Raw genomic sequence first — 24,295 nt, 5'->3', positions numbered from 1 at the left:
CAGGTTTGGCTCAGGCAGCGTGCTTCCAGGGAGTTTTCTGGTGATCCCATGCTCTGTACCCTGCACCTACCTCTGCTATGGGGCCCTTTCTCTCCTTCCCCTCTGTATTTGTTAATATACTCATACACAGCATTATAATCATGTTTGTACTCCTATTTTCTCCACTAGGTGTTAAATTTATTGAGAATATAATAGCATAAAATGAAGTTTGTTAAATGAGTAATGAATAAAGTAAATGCAATAATTCAACTTTTTTTTGAGGCAGGGTCTCGCTCTGTCACTCAGGCACGAGTACAACTATCTTCATCATAGCCCTGAAATTCTGGGCTCAAGTGATTCTCCCACCACAGCCTCCCAAGTAGCTAGGACTACAGGCATACACCATCACCCCTAGCTACTTTTATTTTATTTTATTTTATTTTTTCATAGATATGAGGTCTTGCCATCTTTTCCAGACTAATCTTGAACTCCTAGGTTTAAGCAATCCTCCTGCCTCAGCCTCCCAAAGTGCTGGGGTTATAGACATGAGCCATTATTCCCAGTCCAATTTTTTTTAATTTCAAAGCAATAAGGATAATAATGCAGCAATAAGATTGTTGTGATGTTTAAATATGATGTTTTAACACTTGCTAAGTGCTTCACATAAGGCATGTCAAGTCATGATTAGTGGCTCAATAGCATCTATCTATTGAATGCTTACTCTTTTTCTGAAACTATCAAAAATTGTTATAAGCCTTCCATATTGCACTTTTAGTATCCAACGATTAAGAAAGAATAATCAAAGTGCTTGACTTTGAAACTTTGCAAATTTCCAAGGGTCCCTACCTCATAGGTGAGAATCTCATAAACTGTAGATTGTAACAGGACGTAGAATGAAGCTTATAGTTCATCATGAGAGCCATTATGGTGAAGCAAAACACCCACGGTACAAGCAAAGCACAATGGTCTGAGAGCAACAGAGGAAGGGACAATAAAGGAAAGACAGCAGATCTTCATTTCTTCCTACTTTCCAAACTGCCCAGATTCATAGGTTATTGCCAGTATGCAGCTACTTCACTGTCTTCAATCCCCTGCTCCACAAAAATACTTGCTATTCCTAGGTAGCAAAAGAGAGGACACACAAACACACACACACACACACACACTCAACAGTAGCTCGAGGAGTGTGTGCTGATTGTGTTTTCTACGAGCCCGAAAATTCCAACTAGATTTCTTGTACTCTTTTTTTTTTTTTCCTAAACCTATTCATTAGAACTATCCCCATTTCACATGATGGAAATGCAACCTTAACTGTTTAAACAAACAATATGGAGACAGGTGTAAAGAATGTATTAACTCACTGAAAAGTCCAAGAATAGGGTAGGTTCAGACATGACTGGGTCCAAGAACTAAAAAATAAGTCACTAAAACTCAGTTTCTCTTTCACTGGGATTTCTTCCAAAGTAGGTAATACTTTCAACCAGGTTCTCCCACATGATACAAAGATTAGCTGCTAATAACCATAGCAGAAAGTAAGGTTCTTTCTCTGAGTGGCTCCCAAAAAAATCCCATAATTCGCAGCCAGTTTTATATGCTTTAGGTCTGAACTGATCACTGTGACAGGTTACTTTAGGGATACCAACCATTATTCTTTTCTCAGAATTGTCCTGGTTTTAACATTGTAAGTCCTTTGTCCCAGAAAACTCAATTTCAGGGACTCTAGGATGTTACTCACCCCAGTTTATGTGTGCACTACCAGTCATGGGGTTTTTTTCCACACCAGAACGCTCAGTGGGCAAAGTAACAGGGAACAAATGCTAAGTGGGGGGGAAATGTCCCCTACATTGACCTGTGAACTATTGAAATGTGCTGACATGGTGGCCACATGTGCTCATTGAGCACTGAAATGCAGTAGTCTACAATTTAGTTTGAATGTAAGTCTGAATTAAGATGTGCATTAAATGTAAAATACCCTAATGGATTTTTAAAACTTACTAGGAAAAAAAGAATGTAATATATCATATTAATAAATTTATATTTGCATGTTGAAATGATAATGCTTTGAATATAACTAAATAAAACATTATTAAAAATTAATTTCACAAGTTTCTTTTTCCTTTTTTAATATGGCTATTAGTAAATTTTAAATTACACATGGCTCACATTATATTTCTGTTGGATGGCACTACGATAAGATTTTTTTTTTAAAGTTAATAATGTATTTATGTCATGTATAGGCGAGGTACATTAAAAAAGTATTTTGAGTATCCAGACACCTTAAACAACAAATGATAAGTGAATTAAGTAGAAAATATCCCAGGCCCACAAACAATGAGAGACAATAATGTCAAACTCAGTACCAAATTCACGCACTCAATCATTTCTGTCATCATTTGTGCCAGGACCAGCAGAAAGTCCTGGGGCTTCAGGCCCATATGAAAAAAGAGGTTTGCCCTTTAGAAACCCACAGACCAGAAAGAGAAAGAGCCAGGTTTTTAAAAAATTTATGTAAGATTATGTTGTGAGTAACATGATAAGTTCCAGCATACACAATCTGTTTTGATTTAATTACGATAATTACATCATCTACATAATTTTTTGTTTACTCAATCCATACTCTACATGTTCTCTTCCTATTTCATGTCAACTTCCTTGAGACTAGGAGTGTTGCATTAATACATTTCACACAACCAATTGCATTTGTTTCAGTCCTTCCTTTCTATTTAATGATCAAATGTTTCTTCATCTCATATTTACTCTCCCTAGAGTCAGGTTAGCCCAGTGAAACTTAATGGGCTTAGGGTCAAATATTGCCAAAGTCCCTTACCAACTTACTTACCTAGTGAGAGTCTGTAACCCCTCTGCGCCCCATTTTCCACCAACAATATTGAGAAACAAGATACTCAGTGGATCTTTGACACATACACACTCATATTCACACACACACAAATTCAGATCATTGCTTGCAATTTAGCTTATTATTGTTAATCATCTGGAAATATCAAATGCTTACAAACACTCCAACTCACTGGCATTGTACTCTCTCAATATATCTATTTTTAAGCACTGGAAGGGGGTTCTACATGCTAGCAATTGGGTTCCCTCTAAACATCCTTGAAAATGTTTATTTGAAAAGATTACCTTGTTTTCCTTCAGGATTAAGACACGGTCACTGCAGACAGAGATGATTTGGAAAGATGGCAAGCAGTTTTTGATAGCTCTTCAGAGACCTTTGTTAAATGAACATACCAACAGAAAAACAAAATGCATTCCAGCCCACACACGTTAGAGACATTTTTCAAACACCTAGATGAGAGAAGATAGCTATTACAAATAACATATTTGTTGGAGAGAGTGAAGAAATCACAAACTCGCTTGGATAAACACTATTAAATGCATACTTAGCCAGCCAATTGCGACAGTTTCCCTCTGGCACTCACTGACAAGCTTGGCTCCAGCTGTAAATTAGGTTGCAAAACTTCCTTGTCAGAGAACTCACCCTGTGAGGAGGACTCAACCCTGGCTCTGAATCTGCAAGGACAGAAAAATCAATGTGACAGAAAAGCAGTTGCTTGTGTCAGGCCTCACCAAGGAGAGAAAGGGCTTTAAATTAATCATGATTTAAGGATGCTGGCAAAACAGTGCAAAGGCACATTCCTGGTGTCTCTGAGGAAAGGAAAAAAGGAGCCTGGAGCGCTTTGTGGATGCTCCCCGCTGATCCTGCCCTTCAGTTATAAACAGGATTCAGTGTTTACTGTGGGAATGAGAAAGCATTGTGGATCTCATGTAAACAGATAAAATGCAACAAAATTGACAAAAGTTTGGTGAAGTGGTTATGCGCAGTACTGGTCGGTGGGTAGAGTGGGGATAAATGAAAGTTTCATCTTCTCTCCTAGGACCTGTGAATGAATTCAATCACCTGGGAGGATTTCAGGTCATATAGTAAATTTTGATGTCCCACAATAGCAAAAGGCTGGCTTGAACCTCTTATCTGGAAAGAGGTCAAAAATTGCCTTCTGGAGATGCCTATTTAAAAAAATGTCTCACCTATGTTGGACATTTGGGGCATGTGGATGAGGGAAATCAATTTTTGCCTGGCTATGCTTCAGAGCAGTGGCTTTAAAATGTCCAAAAAGACCTACTAAGATTACTGTTAAACTGCCACTATGATATGGCTCCAGTGAGGCAATGAGCCCCAAAAGTAGAGATAAGCTGTACTTCAGATGTCAATCACTGTTGGCCAAGGAAGATCACTTTAGGAAACTTCTGCCTCCACTACCAATTTAGGCCATCAAATCTCTGCACTAGAGAAAATGATATCCCGGAAAGCTGATTTCAGACAGACTTTGTTCCTGTGTCAGGTACCACACCTTTTCAGTTCGGGCACAAGAACTCAAGTCAATGAGCCATATTCAGTTGTTTTCACAAGTCATCTCTGACTATAGGACCAGGGTTGTCTGGGCCTTCTACTGGTCTTGACTATGACACTTGTATGTCATGATGATACAGCTGTTATTCCTCAGTTCTTTCCTCTATAAGTGGAGAGACATCCAATGAAGACCAAACACGATCAGGCCCTATTGTTAAAAGCTTCCTTTGGCTTTATTTTATAGTATCATCTCTATCATCATAAAGGAATCATGAAACATGAGATGTTCCACCAAGCACTACACGAGTGAATTACAGAGACATTGTTCCTACCCACTAGGGCTTGTGATAGAAATGACAGAGCACTTAAACTATGCAAATATGATAAGTTCCTATAAACAACAGAGTACAGAGGCTAAATCAGCAGGAAATAGAAAATACAAGCACAGAAAACTGAGCGGTAGGGATAAACAATACCAGTAAATATTATTAGTATATACTTCTGAAAAATGGAGAATTCTGAAATCCAAGATAAGAAAAAGAAAAAATTTACATAGCTATGCTGCACTAGAGATAGGACCAGCTAACACATAGCCTCATTGTAATACAACCTTTTTGGCAACATTGGGTAACAAGCAGCTTCCAAAAACAAAGCCGTTCCAATTTTTTATAAAAAAAAGAATGTGTAGCCATCAGTGCAGTTTTCTTTGAAAATGAACAGGTTTCATATGTACCAAGGGAAATTACCAGAAAAGCTGTAGACAATCCCTCTCAGGAGATCTTTATAAATAGGATAACTTTTCAACTGTTTTGTGTGGCTATCTCAGAAAGTAGATAATAGGCAAAGAAATCCTTTCAAAATCCCCCTTCCTTGTCTCATTCTGGGTTATTTTCCAGTTATTCCACCTATTTGCCTTTCCCTCATCTTGCAGTCAACATCCTTGAGAAAGGACAGTTAAAAAGAAAAAAACAAATAGGTGTCAGTGTTCCTGAGAGAAAACTAGAATAGTTAATAAATATGCAACCCTTTCTAAATTCCAAGAGCTACTTACTGCTCTACCAGAGTTTTCAAATAGAAGAAAAATCTGTTGCAATCTTCTTGTCTAGACCAAATCCATAGCCAATGAGGACCTTTCCATATGCCAAGTCCTAAGCTGAACATTTTGCATGAATGATCTTATTCAATCTTACCACAACCCCATGAAATAGACATTTTATTATTCCCACTTTACAGATGAGAAAATGCCATCTTAGAAAGATTATTGTGCACAAACTAACAGAACTAGGATCTGTTGGAGCTAAGATTAATGTAATTAGTTTCCTATGGCAGCTATAAAAACATAACAAACCAGTGGCTTAAAATGACACACATTTTTGCTTGAGCCCTTTTGCCTCAAGACCACCCTGGGCAGCATAGGAAGACCTCATCTCTACAAAAATAAAAAAAATTAGCCTCACATGCTGGCACGCCTATAGTACCAGCTACTCGGGAAGCTGAGGCAAGAGGTCTGCTTGAGCCCAGGAGGTCAAGGCTGCAGTAAGCTATGACTGCACCACTGCACTCTAGCCTAAGCAAGAAAGTGAGACCCCCATCTCAAAATAAATATATAACACAATTTTTTTTCCTCACAATTCTGGAGGTCAGATGACCAAAGTCAGGTACAGTGGGCTAAAATCAAAGAACCAGCAGAGCTCTCTCTGGTGGCTCTGGAGGAAAATCTGTTTCCTTACCTGTGCCAGGAGGGATGCAGTCCTCATTCCTCAGCTCATGGCCTGGGATCACATCCTCTTTCCTCTACCTGTTCTTTAGTCACATCCCCTTCTCTTCTTTGCCAAATATTCCTCTGCCTCCCTCTTAAAAGGATATTTGTGATTACATTTAGGACTTACCTAGATAATCTGAGATAATCTCCCCATCTCAAGATTCTTAATTACATCCACAAAATCCCTTTTACCATATTAGGCAGCATTCATAGGTTCCCAGAATTAGGAACCAGGCATCTTTGGGAGCTGTTATTTGGCCTGCTACAATTAGCATTCCAACTGTCTCCCATTCTCTTAAACAGTATACGATCTTCTTTCTAAATGAATAATTCCTAACAAGCTGAACGACCGATCGTCAGCAAGTGGATGGGTATCTCATATAAATTAAAGCGGTTAATATAAGTCATTTGTATGGATGGTAGCACAACAGTGGCAAGAGCCCTGGACTTACAGTCAGAAAATGGAGTATGTTTTCACTAACTAGACATGCAAGCTTGAACCAAGTCTCTTGGTATCAGGAATAATAAAGAGTTGCCAATTCTGATCAATAGAAGTAAAGAAGGATTCCACAAATCTCTTCAAGTTTTATGGGAAATGTTGGACCCAATTATCAGTGTCTGCCCTGCTTAATTTCTAGTTTTTTTTTTCAGATACGAGGTCTGCCTGTGTTGCCCAGGCTGGTCTCAAACTCTTGGCCTCCCAAAGTGCTGGGATTACAGGTATGAGCCACCATGTCCAGCCTCTAGTCCTTTTTAACTCTGATTTTATATGATCCAAGCTAAGGTTGCCGTCAGCTGCATGCCTGACTGGGGATGGAAAATCCACTTCCAAGATGGCTTCTTCACATGGCTGTTGGTAAGAGGCCTTGCTTTCTTGTAACTTGGGGCAATCCATAGGCCGCTTGAGTGTCCTTACAACATAGTGATTGGCTTCCCCCAGAGCAAATAATTCAGTAGAGAAAGCAAGGCAGAAGCCACAAAATATTTTATGACCTAACCTTGGAAATGACGTATCGTATCCTCACTTTTGTACTCCATTGGTCATACAGATTTATTCTCATACAGTGTGAGAGGGAATTGCATCAGGGCCTGGATACCAGGAGATGGAATTATGGCCATGTTAGAGGCTGATCACCATAATAGCCCATGTGGACTAGTGCTTTCCAATAGCACTTCCATGTTGGTGTCTATCTGGAGACCTCATCAGTGTTGGAGAGAAACGTTTTCTTTTCCTCACTTATAGGTGGGTTCATGGCCAAGATCCCTATATCAAAAGACAGATTTAAAATATATGAATTTATCTGGTGTTGTTTTATGTAACATAGGAAATTTCAGAAATGAAGAACCAAAGAAACAGGGAAATCTGTATGTTTTTATGATCAGTCATGTAGAAGTATCATTGGAAGACTAGTAGGTATAACCTAATGGTAATAAATGGGGAATTTAGCAAGACCAGTTTGTTCAGATTCTTTGATGTGTTTCTGTCTCTTCATTCATTTCTTTCCAGGAGAGTCTTACAACCTACTTTAGATGAAGGTCAGAGAATTCTTTCATGGGATGTTTCAGGGGAGAATGTTCAGAGAATGTCAGAGAGACTTTTCTACTTCTGTTTTCTCAAATGTCAAGGTGCCACATTTGGGGATAGTATGTCCTAAACCCTATCAAAGCTTATAATTCATTATATTTTGTGATGATTAAGAGCGCTTTGTGGCTTTCAAGAAGACTAGCATCATAAAACCTGCATTTGTAAGAAGACAGCTCTGGCAGCAGAGTAGAGAGTGGGGTAATGTGGATCCCTACTGCCTCTCAGATGCCCCAGACTCTCATGCAAACATCTAGCCTGGCCTTCTAGCCCCACATGTGTCCCCATCCCCTTTTATCCATGTTTTCCATCTCTAGCTACTGTGACATTCTTGTTATTCCCAGGACAGGCCTGGTTCTCTTCAGACCATGCCTTGAATATTCTTCTCTGCTCAAAATGCCACATTTTCTACAAAGTCTCTTCCAAGTCCTGAGATAGAGCAAGTAGCTATTTCTAGTGTTTCCATATCACTATGTTTATCTCTCTGTCATAGTATTCATCATGCTTTGCCTTCAATAATTTGGTTATGTTTCACTCCCCAAACATTCCCTGTACCCCTTGATGGCAGTGACCAAGGCTTTGCCCTATGGACAGAATATCAGAGCACATAACAGAAGTCTTTTTTTTTTTTAATTAATGGATAGACTTCTTTCAATAATTTATCTTTCTAATACACTTAGTGAACACCAACTAGGTAACAGGAACTCTGCTCGATCCCAAGACACACACTAGTGATCAGTATGGTCGGGTTCCTGCTTCCAGGATGAACAGAGAGTATCCTTATATGGTACTTTATCAATGACAATATCCTCATTCCTTCTTTTCCTCACTGCATTTTCTGTTTTCCTACCACCTTTCTCTCTTTCCAACCATCCTTTTTTCTTTTATACTTCCCTAGGCGTGAAATTGCACACATGGGCATTACTTAGTGTCTTTAATAAAGAGCTAAATGTCATGGCCAAAAAGTTACCCCAGGTCCAGGTTTAGATTATGGTCTATGTTGCCTGCAAAGCTATGGGTACGTGAAAATCTGTTCCCATTTCCCAGATACCACTTAGAAAAAATTGAAGGATAAAGTAAGTACTCCCATGGCTGCATTACTTGAAATTTTTGTCTTTTCCTATCTTCACTGTCCCAAGTAAGTGTTGATTAAAGTAGTAGTGTTAGTGAAAATGATATAACTACCTAGAATATATATGCTCCATCACAGCAGGGAATTTTGTCTCTTTTTTCCTCGGTATACTCATAACTCCTAGAATATTGCTAGCACATAGCAATGCTCACTGAACACTTTTAAATATGTTCCTTGATGCTATAATTTTTTTTCCATTCATGCTAGGTTTAAAGATTACCTGAACCCTTTCCCATTGAAAATGGCTATGTGGCTCAGTCAGGTCACTAAGCGTAAGTCTTAATTGTCTTTTCCATAAAACAGGGACATCATTAGTACCTTCCTCGCACAGGAATGTTTCAAGTATCAGAGAAAATGCATGCAAAGCATGTAGCATAACGTCTTCCTAGACTACAAACTGAAGAAATGGTTTGAGGCTGAATCCAGGGTCTATCTAATCATCTTTCATTCTCTGAAAACATCATTTAAAAAAAAAATGCTGATCTCTGATCATCCATTATATACCAAATAGACTGGCTTTCTTTAAAGTTAGGCTTTTGATAGCTTTTTGAAACACATGATATATTGAATAAAATTTATTCAGCATTTATAATGTACCAGTTATTGTGCTAGGTACTAGAAATACAAAGAAAAACGAAGGTATACTCCTTTACCTAAAGAACTCTACTATCTGATAAGGAAAACAGACAATCTAATGGAAAATTACAGAACAAAATGTGAGGTGTGCTAAGATTGAGACAGACAAAAGGGGCATTTAGGGGGAGAACCCAACCCATCCTGGGAAAGGACGAGATTAGGGGAGATTTTTCCAGAGAATGTTAGTTACAAAGAAGTAGGGGTTAGAGGAGTTGCTCTGAGTGGAAGGAGCAGGCTGAAAAAAAGAACAGGGAGCAGAAATAACACGGTTAATTAACCGCATACGGGTGACACGTTTTGACTGGGGCATATAATGAAAAACAAAATTATGTCAAGAAAGAAAGCTGTGCAATAGTGAGCGGAAGTCAGATCTGCATGAGAGGGCTTTGTATGTCATGCTGGCGATTTTGGACTGTGTCTTTATGGGTTATGGAAAACCCATAAAGTAGTTTTAAGCAAGAGGGTACCATCACCAGCTTTGTACTATAGAAAGATCACTGTGGTGAAATGTGAAGATTTCACCTTGCATTTTCTGGAAGGAGGCTAGCAGGGTTTCACAGCCTTTAGTATGCATAATAATTACCTACAATTCTTTTTCCTGGGTCTAGTTGGGTTCAAACATAGGGGATTTGGATGGAGAAAATCTGTGATTTATACTTTAAGAAACAGGAAAAATTAAAAATAGAAACAAAAACTATTGCAGTAATCCAGGAGTTGAGTTATAAGAGTGTCCACCAAAGCAATGGTAGTGAGATTGAAGAAAGTAGCTGAACTTGAAAAATATTAACAAGAACCTGGGTATTAACTAGACGTGAAGAAAGGAAAAGAGCAGAGACAGAGGCCCAGCTTTCAGGGCTAGGAAGCTGGCTAGACTTTCCATGAGATGAGAAATCATTGAAAATAGCAGGGCTGGAAAGAAAGCTGATGATTTCTTTCTTTATATATTGGAGAAGAGGTACTTTGAAATACCCCTTTGGAACTTTACTGTGTTGGAGTTTGAGAGGTCCAGTAAACATCACCCCTGAGTCTGGGACTAATTGAGAGGAATCTAGTATAGGAATCTAGCAGTTGGAAAGCTATCAACTTTGTCACCCTAAAAGCTGATGTGAAGATGTGGCTTGGGTACTCTCTGGTACTACAGTCCAGAAACGGGTTGATCTACCTAGTCACAAAGGACAGAGCAGGGTGTGTGCTTCCTGCAGACACCCGGATTCCAAAAAGAAGATGCTGTTCCGGGATGGTTCAGTTCCTTTCTCTAAACACACCAAGCAGAAAGACCATCTCTTCACCCGAGAAAAGCAGTGTGTAAAGGAGATGAGAAAGGCCGGAAGTGTTGCTCTAATGGAAGACCCTTTCACAGTGGAGACACCTCAGAAGTAAGGAAAAAGAATATTCAGTAGGGACTTAGAGGGACATGCATAGGGGGCACAAGAGGGCATTCAATGTGAATAGAACTACTAGGAACTGTGTAAGGGCTGCCTCGGTGTTTTTTTTTTTTAAGGTGTATAATGAGAAGCAACAGGAATGGATATGTATTCATTTCCTATTGCTGCCATAACAAATCACCTCAAACTTACTGGCTTAATAATACAAATATATCATCTTATAATTCTGAAGGCTCTAAGTCCAACGCACCTACTGGGCCAAAATCAAGGTGTCAGCAGGACACGTTCCTTTTTGGAGGCTCTAGAGCAGAATCTTGCCTTTCCCAGCTACATTCTATTGCTACATAGATCCCTACATTCTGTGACTCTCGGCCCTCTTCCTTTGCCACCAGCAATGGACAGCTGAGTTCTGTTCACATGGCACTACTCTGACCTCCTCTTTTGCCTTCCTTTTCTACTTTTAAGCACCCTTGTGATTACACTGAGCTCATCCAAGTAATCCAGGATAATGCTCCCATTTTAAAGTCAACTGATCGCAACTTTAATTCCCCTTCCCATGTAACCTAACATATTCTCAGTTTCCAGAGATTAGGACAGGGACATGTCTGGGGGCCGGGAGGGGGCTGGGGGTGGGAGGCATTGTTCTGCCTACCACAACGCACTTATCCAAAACACGGGAAACACCAGCTTGTATTGGTGTTCTAGGGACAATATTTGGATATACTTCTCCGTGAAGAAAATAATTGGGCTATGAGAAGAAATGTCACTAAAAGTACTATTGTCTGGCTCATAAGTTACCTCAGGAGCAGGAAACTCAACAGAAATCACCTAAAGTTACAGACACACTGATGTAGCTTTGAAAACTCTGAAAGGGGAAACCCATAATTTCTTTTCTGATACAATGACATGCCCCAGGGGTGAGTTAGATTTGCTTTGACAAGAAAGTAAACAAGGAGCAAGAGAAAGGAAATGAAAAATATATATAACCAAACTCTTGCCTTTCAGCCGTTGATTCTGCCTGTTGTCAGCTGCAGCTGACAGAGTGTGGAATGGATTTGAAACTGCCACTCGTACCATTAGGTGTGTACCTGATTCAGCTCTAGGTCTCTGTCCTCATAAAAGTTCTCCTGTAAAAAGAAAGAAATAATTCTGTCTTTAGTTTGTTTCTGTATAGTGTTAATAAAAAGTCTGTTCCTGCTTCATTGAGGTCTCTCTTTTTAGCTTAGGAAAACTTTTTGCTTCAAAATGTTTGCTTACACTCTCATTCTTGACTTTAAATAGTGTAAATTTCATGAATTTCCTACATGTAATTACAGACTAGGCACAACTTCCAGCCTTCCAATCTCCACTACATAAGAAGGTCCACAAATTCTATCCCCCAGAAAGCAAATAAAAAGCTGAACAAAGGAACAAAAATAACCACAAAAAAAGGGTACACAAATATTTCTCATGAACACAGATACAAAAAGTCTTCAACAAAATATGAGCAAACTGAATCTAGAAACATATAATTAAGTTTCAATATTAAACTCAACTTGCATTCCTAGGATGAATCCCATTTAGTCCAAATAGACAATTCAACTAATGTAATATACAATATCAGTAGAATAAATGACAGAATCACATTATTATCTCATAGATGCAGAAAAGAATATTGGGAAAAAACCACCTTAAAACTGTTACCTTCTTGTGTTATAAAATAAATATTTGTATCTCTCTGAATTTCATATATTGAACCCTAATTTCTAACATGAAGGATTTGGATGTAAAGTCTTTAGGGGGTGATTAGATTGTAAAGGGGGAGCCCCCATAAATGGAATTACGGTAGTTCCCTATTATCCATGTTTTAGCTTTCCATGGTTTGAGTTACCTGCAGTACAATACAATCAGGCATTTTTTAAGAGTCATCATATTCACATTATTTTTATTATAGCATATTGTTATTTTATTATTAGCTATTGATGTTAATCTCTTGTTGTGCCTAATTTATACATGGAACTTTATTTTTGGAATATATGTTTAGGAAAATATATAGTATATATAGGTACTATCTATGGCTTTAGGCATCCACTAGGGGTACTGGAAGATATTCCCTGTAGATAAGGAGGGACTACTGTAGTGTCCTTCTGAAAGAGACCTCAGAGACTCCCTTGGCCCTCCCTCCATGTGAGGTTACAGTGGAAAGGCCACCATCTCTGAATCAGAAAGCAGACCCTCACCAGATATAAAATCTCTGGCACTTTGATCTTTGATTTCATAGCTTCCAGAACAGTCACAAATACATTTCTGTTGTTGACAAGTAGCTCAACCAATAGTGTTTTGTTATACCAGCCCAAATGATTTAAAGCATCTCATATAATATGCAAAAACTAACTCAAAACTGATCACAAACCTAAATGGAACAGGTAAACTAGAAAGCTTCCAGTAGAAAATATAGAAGGAAATCTTCATGCCTTTGCATTACTCAAAGAGTTCTTAGTTACCAAAATCATGATCCATAGAAGAAAAAAACTAACAAACTGGACTTAGTCAAAATTAAAAACATTTATACCTCATCAAAATTAAAGATATTTGCACTTCATTTTAAAAAAAATTTAAAAAGTCAAAAAGCAGAAAATATTTGTAAATCATAATATTTGATAAAGGATTTATACCAGTATTTATAAAGAGCACAACTTAAGAAAAAAAAACAACATCACAATTAAAATAGGCAAAATATTTTAAATCACATCCCCTGGAAGGTGTACAAATAGTTAACATTAAGCATATGAAAAGACATTCATTTGTCATTAGGAAAATGCAAATTAAAATCTGCATGACATACCACTGTATATCTACTAGAATTGCTATAGTCAAAAAGACAGACAATAGGAAATGTTGACGAGATATGAAGAATGATAATCCTCATACATTGTCAGTGGGAATGTAAAGTGGCACAGCCTCTTTAGAGAATGGTTGGCAATTTCTTGCAAGATGTAGCTGACAGGGGGATGGAGGCAGCAAACCACATTGCCTTGTGTGTACCTATGCAACAATCCTGCATGATCTGCACATGTACCCCAGAACCTAAAGTACAAAAAAAAAGAAAGAAAAAGAAAGAAAACAGTTGGCAATTTCTTAAAAACTTAAATGCAGCTGGGCACAGTGGCTCTCACCTGTAATCTCAGTACTTTGGGAGGCAGAGGCAGAAAGATTGCTTGAGCCCAGGAGTTCAAGACCAGCCTGGGCAACATAGCAAGACCTCATCTCTATGTAAAAAATAAATAAAGCTGGCATGGTGGCTCACACCTATAATCCTAGTACTTTGGGAGGCCAAGGGCCAAGGTGGTTGGATTACTTGTTGGGGGGTTGGTTTGAGACCAGCCTGGCCAATATGGAAACTCCGTCTCTACTAAAAATACAAAAATTTGACAGGTATGGTGGCACATGTCTGTAATCCCAGCCACTCAGGAGGCTGGGACACGAGAATCACTTGAACCTTGAACCTGGGAGGCAGAGGTTGCGGTGAGCCACGATTGTGCCACTGCTCTCCAGCCTGGGTGACAGAGTAAGATCGTCTCAAAGAAAACAAAAATTTCTCCCACTCTGTTGGTTTCCTGTTCACTCTGATGACAGTATATTTTGCTGTGCAGAAGCTCTTTAGTTTAATTAGATCCCATTTGTCAATTTTTGCTTTTGTTGCAATTGCTTTTAATGATTTCATCATGAAATCTTTGCCTGTGCCTATGCCCTGAGTGGTACTGCCAAGATTTTTTTCTAGGGTTTTTTTTCTTCTTTTGCCCTTTTTTTGAGACAGAGTCACACTCTGTCAGCAGACTGCAGTGCAGTGGCGAGATTTCTGCTCACCACAACCTCCACCTCTCAGGCTCAAGTGATTCTCCTGCTTCAGCCTCCTGAATAGTTGGGATTAACAGGCATGCACCATGACACCCAGCTAATTTTTGTATTTTTAGTAGAAACAGGATTTCACCATGTTGGCCAGGTTAGTCTCAAACTCCTGACCTCAGGTGATCTGCCTGCCTCTGCCTCCCAGATGCTGGAATTATAGGCGTGAGCCACTGTGCCTGGCCTTCTTCTAGGGTTTTTATAGTATTGGATTTTATATTTAAGTTTTTAATCCATCTTGAGTTAATTTTGCATAAGGTGTAATGGAGGGGTCAGTTTCAATTTTCTGCATATGGCTAGTCAGTTCTCCAGCACCATTTATTAAATAGGGAATCCCTTCCCCATTGCTTGTTTTTGGTAGGTTTGTCAAAAATCAGATTGTTGTAGATGTGCAGTCTTATTTCTGAGTTCTCTATTCTGTTCTATTGGTCTATGTGTCTGTTTTTGTACCCGTACCATGCTTTTTCAGTTATTGTAGCCTTGTAGTATAGCTTGAAGTCTGGTAGTATGATGCCTTCAGGTTTGTTCTTTTTGCTTAGGATTGCCTTGGCTATATGAGCTCTTTTTTGGTACCATATGAATTTTAAAATAGTTTATTCTAAATCTGTGAAGAATGTCAATGGTAGTTTAATGGGAATTGCATTGAATCTATAAACAATTTTGGACAGTATGGCTATTTTCATGATATTGATTCTTCTTATCCATGAGCATGGAATATCCATCTGACAAAGGTCTAATATCCAGGATCTATAGGGAACTTAAACAAATTTACAAAAAAACAAACAACGCCATTAAAAAGTGGGCGAAGAACATAAATAGACCTTTCTCAAAAGAAGACATTCACACAGCCAACACACATGAAGAAAAGCTCAACATCACTAATCGTTAGAGAAATGCAAACCAAAACCACAATGTCATACCATCTCATGCCAGTCAGAAAGGTGATTATTAATAAGTCAAAAAATAACAGATGCTGGCAAGGTTGTGGGGAAATAGGAATGCTTTTACACTGTTGTGGAGAAATTGGAATGCTTTTATAATAATTTATATTCTATATGTAGGAATATAAATTAGTTCAACCATTGTGGAAGATGATATGGCAATTCCTCAAAGATTTATAACTAGAAATACTATTTGATTCACATCTTATTACTGGGTATATACCCAAAGGAGTATAAATCACTCTATTACAAAGATACATGCACTTGTATGTTCATTGCAGCACTATTCACAATAGCAAGGACATGCCTATCAACTATAAGCATGAGTTGTATTGCCTAGATTTTTTTCTAGGGTTTTTCTTTTCTTTTTCCTTCCTTTTTTGAGACAGGGTCTTGCTCTGTCAGCAGACTGGAGTGCAGTGGTGACATCTCAGCTCACTGCAATGTCTGCCTCAGGTTCAAGCAATTCTCCTGCCTCAGCCTCCCGAGTAGCTGGGATTACAGGCATGTACAACCATGCCTAGCTATTTTTTTAATAATCAGAAAGGTTATTATTAAAAAGTCAAAGAACAACAGATGCTGGCAAGGTTGTGGGGAAAGAGGAATGCTTTTTGCACAAAAGCAAATGCCTATCAACTATAGACTAGATAAAGAAAATGTGGTACAGGTAGGGTGCTCTGGCTCAAGCCAGAAATCCCAGCACTTTGGGAGACTGAGATGGGTAGATCACTTGAGGTCAGGATTTCAAGACAAGTCTGGTAAACACGGTGAAATCCTGTCTCTACTAAAAATATAAAAATTAGCCAGGCAAGGTTGTGTGTGCCTATAATCCCAGCTACTTGGGAGGGTGAGGCAGGAGAATCACTTGAGCCTGAGAGATGGAGAGTAGTGAGCTGAGATTGTGCCACTGCACTCCAGCCTGGGTGACAGAGTGAGACTCCATCTCAAAAAAAGAAAAGAAAAGAAAAGAAAAATGTAGTACATATACACTATGAAATACTATGCAGCCATAAAAAGGAATGAGATCATGTCCTTTGCAGGGACATGGACGGAGCTGGAAGCCATCATCCTCAGCCAAGTAATGCAGGAACAGAAAACCAACCACCAGAGAACACATGGACACAAAGAGGGGAACAACACACATTGGGGCCTGTTGGGGGTGGGGCAGGGGAGGGAAAGTATCAGGAAAAATAGTTAATGCATGCTGGGCTTAATACCTAGGTGATGTGTTGACAAGTGCAGCAAAACACCAAGGCGTACACATACCTATGTAATGAACCTGCACATCCTGCACATGTGCCCTGGAACTTAAAATACAAATTAAAATTAATTATAAAATAAATAAAGTTTTAAAATTTTAAATGCAAATTTACTATACAACATAGCAGTTCGATCCCTAGGAATGTGTGCAAGAAAAATGAAAACCTGTCACAAAGACATGTAGGCACATATTCACAGCAGCATTATTCATAATAGCCAAAAACTAGAAACAATTCTATGTCCATCAATTGGGAAATGGATTTTTTTAAGTGGCATCTCGATACAATGCAAGATTATTCAGCAATAAAAAGAATAGTACTATCATACATGCTACAATGTAAATTAACCTCAAAGAAGTCAGGTGCAAAAAGCATAATTACTCTGCAATTCATTTATATAAAATGTTCAGAAAAAGCAAATTTATAAAAACAAAACAAATCAATATTAGCCTAGTGCTGGATGTGGAAGAAGTGATTAACTATAAATGAGTAAAAGAAAACCTTTAGGAGTAATGGAGATGTCCTAAAACTGGAATGTGATGATGACGGCTCTGCTGTATAAATTTCTTACAAATTATTGAATTAGATACTTATAATAGGTAGACTTTATTATATATAAATTATACCTCCATAAAGCTGTTAATAACAAAAAAACTACATTACATTAGAAGGTATCTCGTCATAAACTATTCAATAAGCAAGAAGTCTACAGTCTACTGATTGTAAAAACATCCTCAGAATTTAAAAACTCTCACCTAATTTTTAGTTTCTTTTAATTTAGTCCCAAGGTAATGGAGAGTTAACTTAGTTAGTTCCTCTATTATGAACCCATCTTAAATGTGGAAGCAAAGAAAAAGAGTGAGTCAGCTTTCACATGACCCAAACTTGTTAGTTCTTCTCTAGAAGTGAGTCATGAAGGCAACATTTTCCTTGCTTATGAACATGTTTGAGGAGAAACTATGTGCTTGGTTCAGCATCATTGACCACAATAATTATAGTGCATGAGAATTTATGTTGTGTTTATAAGACTGCTAGATTGGTGGTGGGGCTTAAGGGGACTCAATGCCTGAGGTCTAAGTCTTTAATCCATAAAAAAAAGATGCACTTTTTTAATGGTCTAAACTGACAATTATGGGTTGTAAAATATTTGTGCTTGTTCAGATGTTCCATAACCAAGAATTTGAAGATGTACATTTTCCAAGTAAATATTGTACTGAGGAAGAGTGTTGAATTGTCAAATTTGAGAGCTTTTTCTATTTTAATGAGTCACATCTCTAGTAAAGACAGGCCCTTCTTTTAATACAGACCAAGCCTGCTCAGAAGTTAAGAAAGAAGGTATGGTTCAGGTTCTTGGAGCGGGGAAAATGTTTTCACTTATGATTGGAACTCCATCACTAAATTATTATTGATGTCACAGAGCAACTGTTAAGACTACATACTGGTCACCAATTTGATTTCAAACCAATAGTAAAAGCACAAAAGATCCCATAGGTTCATACAGAGCAACACAGTAATCACATCTCTTAAGCACTTACTGCTTAAGCTGTTAATTTTGCCATTTTTTTTTTCAAACTCAGTAGGACACCAAAGCCAGTATTTCAACCCAAATTAGGGCACAGGATCAGGTACATGAAAGCGTTTACTCTGCTGGGCCTCATCAATACAATATCCAGGTTAAGAAGAACAGCTTTTAAGTCTGATTCTACAATCGTTTTGAGACAACAGCTTTCCAATATTTATTTTATAAATTATTACAGTGAAGCAGGTAGTCCTTACATATAACTTCCCATATGCCAAAACTTTTATTTTATTTCTGTTCCTCAAGGTGAACAAAAAGCATAAAGAATAGAGGAGTATTTAATCATACATGTAGGTCATCTAGTAATTGTGGTAACGTTAGAAAAGAGAATTTTGCTCTTAATTACTGGTGAGAAGAGCCATAAGAGGATTGGAGTCCCTCATTCCTGGTCCTTTTCCTCCAATCCAGAACCACAACTGAGCAACTAAAGAAGCTTAGCTCAGATTTTATATGGCAAAACTCCACACCCATGCTAAGTTGGTCTGAATTTAAGTTTGGCTACTCTTCTCATCCTATCTTCAATCAAGTGAAGTCAGTGTCTACTGGTTCCTGGAGGCTCAGAGCTACACAGAACCTAGAACCAGTCACCACCCAGGCAGGAAGTGGATCAGACACCCTTGGTTGAGCCAAGTTTTGCTTCACGGAGCTGAAATCGTGGCACCGTCACCTACACATCCATCAGGGTTAGGTACATTGTGCCTACACCAACTTCTGGGAATTACTCTTCTATTAATCTAGAGTTCATCAGCTTGAATCGTTTCCTCCCAACACTTTAGAACTTGGGTAACAGCAGACATTTTGCATGCTTTCCTGATGTGTTTGGACCTCTAACCTTTTCCAGTCTTTCAGAACCCTCCCTATGCTATTTATGTCTGAGACTTTTTATGGCTGGCATTTTTCCCAGTGACCCCATACACTGTGGCTGTGCTGTGGTAAAAGAGGAACCACTGTTACTGTAACAAGGAGTTTAGTACATTGCACCACGGCTCTCCCTAGAGCCAGCAGTAATTTGGCACCATGAAGCTTTAATTTAAATTCACATCCCATGATTTCAATTTAGCAAACATTTGTTGAAGCCCTCCTCTATGCTAGATACTCTGTGAAAATGACTACCTGCACCTAGCCCCAAAATTCACAACCACTCCCCTCCCCAAGATTTTTTTCTTTTAAATTATATGTGAGGAAGAGTTTGTAACAAGGGAAACAGCTGACCCTGAATGTTTTACCCTCTGAAGCATGAACTCAAGGTTTTCTCTGACTTATGAATCATGTTTAAGATGACAATACTCTTTGAAGTTACTTTTCTTGAATTATTAGTAAGAGGCATATCCTAGCCTCCTCAGAGGGATTTTGTGTAAATTAATGCTGCTTCTGGAACACATCAAAGGCAGTATAAATGCACAAGTCATATGAGAGTCTCTCTGCAAAGCGTTTACTTCCCAAGCATCTAGACCAGCACTGTCCAATAGAAATAGAATGTGAGCTACATATGTAATATTTAATGTTTCAGTAGCACCATTTAACATAGCAAAATAAAACAGACAAAATAAATTTCAGTAACACATTGAATTTAGCCAATTATATTCAAATTTTTATCATTTCAACTAAGTCTTTAAACTCCTGTGTGTATTTTATTCTTACAGAACATCTCAGTTCAGTCAAGTCACATTTCAAGTGCTCAATAGTCACTTGGGCCTAGTGGCTACCACATTGGTCAGCACAGTCTGTGTTTAGTTAGTGAAAGCCACCCAGAACTAAGCTAGAGACTTAGAATAATTCTTTTGAATTATTAAACTTTTATAATTGACTAAACCTGGTCCAACAGCCATGCTATTAGATCTTGTTTACAGGCAAGCAAACTGTTGACCTGAAATAATGTTTTTGAATCGTGAAAGCTTACAGAATTGCATAACTGATGGACTTGGGTCAATGACTTGCTTAGATTTTGTCCAAATGTGAAAGGTTTTCCATTACAAAAAAATGTAGCTGTGAGAATATAAGATGTCACAGTTAATTGGGTATTTTGATACTGGGTTATTTCACTTTATGAATAGAGCTCTCTCAAATCCACCAAAATGACTTATGGTGAGAATGTCTATACCAGCAACAGAAAACAAGCTAACAATGCTATTGAAGCCTGGCTCCATGATTTGCATATCTTGTGACATGTCTGTGGTAACATTTTGCCCTTGGCAAAGGTCAGAGACACAGACATGGAGCCTCAAGGATTGGTCTCCAATCTCCTTATAATTAGCTTTGCAGACATAAAGTTCCTGACCCTGAAAAGAGAACGCCTCCCTCCACTAAGAGAGTATCTAGTCTCTTCCTGTGTGAGAATGTTTTGTTTCAATGTAAACAAACTAAAGAGTTGAAAAATGAGGTGCAAATATATTCTGTTCCAAGTAAACAATCAACCCAGTTAGAATATGATTTTTCTGGAATGTATTGTGAATTCCAAAGGCAGGCACACACTTGTCAAAAGAACAGAACGTCCTGTGGTGGACATGGACTGAGGTTGGATACATTCATGCATAAATTCCACAAATCCAACCATGCATTTACATTTTTCATAATATTTACATGTATATATTAAAATTTTTTCTGGATTTTAGGGCATAGTAACTGTTTATTTTAAGGAATTTTGTTCTGCGGACCATTAGAACAAATCTCATTTGGTAGCATGATTGAATATTACATCGACTTCTAATATCTCTGACACCTGTCTTACTTTTGTTTTTATAAAAAGAGAGATCCAACACAATGACTAAAAAAGAAAAGGTTCCCAAACTACTTGAGTATATTAGCACAATTTTAAATGAGTATGGTTTATTAAGCTACTAAACATCCAGCCAGGTAGGTATATGTCCCCTGATACTTACATTCCTAACTGAAAGGGCTTCTGCTGGTGTTACCCTTTGAGTGTTTCTCAGGGCTGAGCATAGGGTGGGTAAGTGAGGTATTCATTTCAGGTGCAAAATTTGAGGAGGCATCAAAAAACTCAATAATCAAGAAAAATATTTCTAACACAATACTTTTTAAAATCAAAATTAATGCAAAAAATTATGACTAACAAAATTTTAAATAAAGGCAGCGTGTGACCCTGCACAACTCTGCCTCATTTCCTTCACCCTAGGCCTACCACTGTTTCAATCCCCTGCTTTGGAGAGAAGAGTGAGTGGTCTGTGGGTGGATTGGAGACAAGGAACCAAGCGGTGTGCTCTTCCTTCAGAGTTGACCAACCTGCTCTGCTCCTCCATGCTGTAAGCATTACGTGGTTAGGCCCCACTATGGGAGGGTTTGCAGCTGACCAGAGCTGCCAGTGTCTCTGAAGTACTGTCATGTGTCTTTTAACAACAAGGACACTTTCTGAGGAGTGCATCATTAGGTGATTTTGTTGTTGTGCAAGTGTAAGTAAATGTCAGTATACTTACAGAAACCTAGATGATATAGCCTACTACATATCTAGGCTATATGGGATAGCCTGTTGCTCCTAGGCTACAAACCTGTATAGCATGTTACTTTACTGAATTCTCTAGGCAATTGTAACATAATGGGGAAGATTTGTGTATGTAAGCACATCTAAACATAGAAAAGGTACAGTAAAAATATGGCATAAAACTTTTTTTGAAAATGTATGCTTATATAGGACACTTAACATGAATGGAGTTTATGGGACTGGAAGTTGCTCTGGATCAATGTTAGTGTGAAACTGACCCAGTTGTCCCACAGAGCTGGTGTTTATGGTCTCCTTGACTAAACATATAAATAGATCCTCCCAGTTTTAAAACTTGAAAAACTTACATTCATCTGCATTCCTTTCACAGGAAACCAACCATCAGACCTCCCAGATAGTAGCAAGGAGCTTAAACTCATCAAATTACTTCATTTGGATAATGTTAGACCTCTCATCCTCCTCATGATTGCCTAACTGACCACCTGCTTCCTATTGACCAACTCCTCTTTCTTATCCCCCTAATTCCTGTTTCCCCACACATGATTGCATTTCTCCCCTGCTTTATAAATCCCTAATTTTACTGATCCAGAGAGATGGATTTGAGACTGATCTTCCATCTCCTTGGCAGTTAGTAGCACTTGATTAAAGTCTTCTTTCTTAGCAATATCCATTGGCTCAGTGATTGGCTTTCTGTGCAGTGTGCAGCAGGACCTAGACCGAAGCCCTGGTGTTTTGGTAACAAACGAGTGGTGAGTTAATGTGAAGGCTTAAAACATTACTGCACACTACTGTAGACTTTATAAACATTGTACTCCTAGGCTAAACTGAATTGATTTAAAAATTGTTCTCTTTCTTCAATAATAGATTAACCCTAGCTTACTATAACTTTTTTAATTTATAAACTTTTTGATTTTTTTAAATTTTTTCTTTTGTCAAAGCGCTTAGTTTAAAACACAAACACATTGTACAGCTGTACAAAATATTTTACTTCCTTACATCTTTATCATATAAACTTTTTTCCATTAAAAAAAATTAACTATTTTGTTAAAAGCTAAGACACAAACACACACATTAGCCTCTGCCTACACAGGGTCGGGATCATCAGTATCATTGTCTTCCACATCCATATCTTGTCCCACCAGAAGGTCTTCAGGAGCAATAACATACATGGAGCCGTTAGCTCCTATGACAACAATGCCTTCTTCTGGAATACCTCCTGTAGTCTCTGCCTGAGGCTGTTTTATAGTTAACATTTTTTAAAAAAACTAGAAGGAGTATACTCTAAAATACCAATAACAAATATTGTGAAGTAAATACATAAACCAATGACATAGTCACATATTATCATTACCGAGTATTATGGACTGCACATAATGGTATGTGTTATATGTACCTTTATAAGATTGGCAAAGAAGTTGGTTTATTTACACCAATATCAGCACAAACATGTGAGCCATGCATTGCACTGTGACTTTAGGATGGCTACAATGTCAAAAGCAATGGAAATTTTTGAGCTCCATTACAATCTCATGAGACCAATGTTACATACACTCTCTGTCATTGACTGAAACGTTGTTATGTGGCACATGACTGTGTTAGCAAGCCCACCTTGCTAAGAGACCAAGCATCAGGTTCCCCAACAACAGTCTTGGTGAAAACGATGATATTTTCCTCTCCAACTGCCAAACTTTTGTGGATATATGTCTCTCTCAACAGATTCTAAATTCACGCAAGGGAAAGGGGGTCCCTGGTGCTGAACCCTCTAACATCCATTTATGTAATACTGGAATCCCTGCACATTCTTGTAGTCATCATAACAAATAGTCATATGTTATTCAAATGTTGTGCATCAGTCACCCTTTCCTACATGTTTTAGAATGATAGCGGTAGGGCCATTCAAATACCTGTATCTTAAGTTCACCTGAAATAAACTAAAAATATTCTTTATTCCCTCTGGGTTTGCTTCTGTTTCATTCTGTAGAGAGTACTTGAAAGAAGAACTAGTCATATTTTAGTTAGGTCCTAAATGATCTTAGGCCCACTTCTCAGGACCTTCAAAGAGAGCCCATCGCTGCCACCAATTATCACTAGTTGTTAACTTTCCATACATAACACAATATGAATTGCACCAAACTCTGTCTGTCTTCAATTGGCTTGTAGTCTGAAATAGGCCAAACCAAATCATACATGCTGCGTGGAAAATGGAAAATGTATTGATTAACTAGTTAAGAGCACAGAAATATCTTCTTAATAGAGAGAATGAATTCCACAGTGACATGTCCTGATTTGAGTCTTAATTACACGAGGTAGAAATAAGATGGGGACCCATAGT

The 24,295-nt window shown here is 38.2% G+C and overlaps 1 long non-coding RNA gene across 13 annotated transcripts in view; it reads right to left on the bottom strand.

Annotated features, from left to right (window-relative positions):
- Positions 1-3,487, bottom strand: part of LOC110567426 (uncharacterized) — a 32,100-nt gene extending 28,613 nt beyond the window's left edge. For 6 of the 13 annotated variants that reach the window (XR_002477833.2, XR_010336640.1, XR_010336637.1 and 3 more), the window contains exon 1: positions 3,121-3,361. This is a non-coding gene — a long non-coding RNA (uncharacterized LOC110567426). The other 7 variants (XR_002477832.2, XR_010336641.1, XR_002477831.2 and 4 more) reach the window with 4 other exon arrangements.
- Between the last annotated feature and the right edge of the window lie 20,808 nt (positions 3,488-24,295).

Source organism: Aotus nancymaae, unplaced genomic scaffold (genome assembly GCF_030222135.1).
Source record: "Aotus nancymaae isolate 86718 unplaced genomic scaffold, 86718_ANA_hifiasm-v0.15.2.pri h1tg000040l, whole genome shotgun sequence".
Classification (NCBI taxonomy): Eukaryota; Metazoa; Chordata; class Mammalia; order Primates; family Aotidae; genus Aotus; species Aotus nancymaae.
The sequence above is the reverse complement of the archived record's forward strand: the minus strand, read 5'-3'. Positions and strand labels throughout refer to the sequence as shown.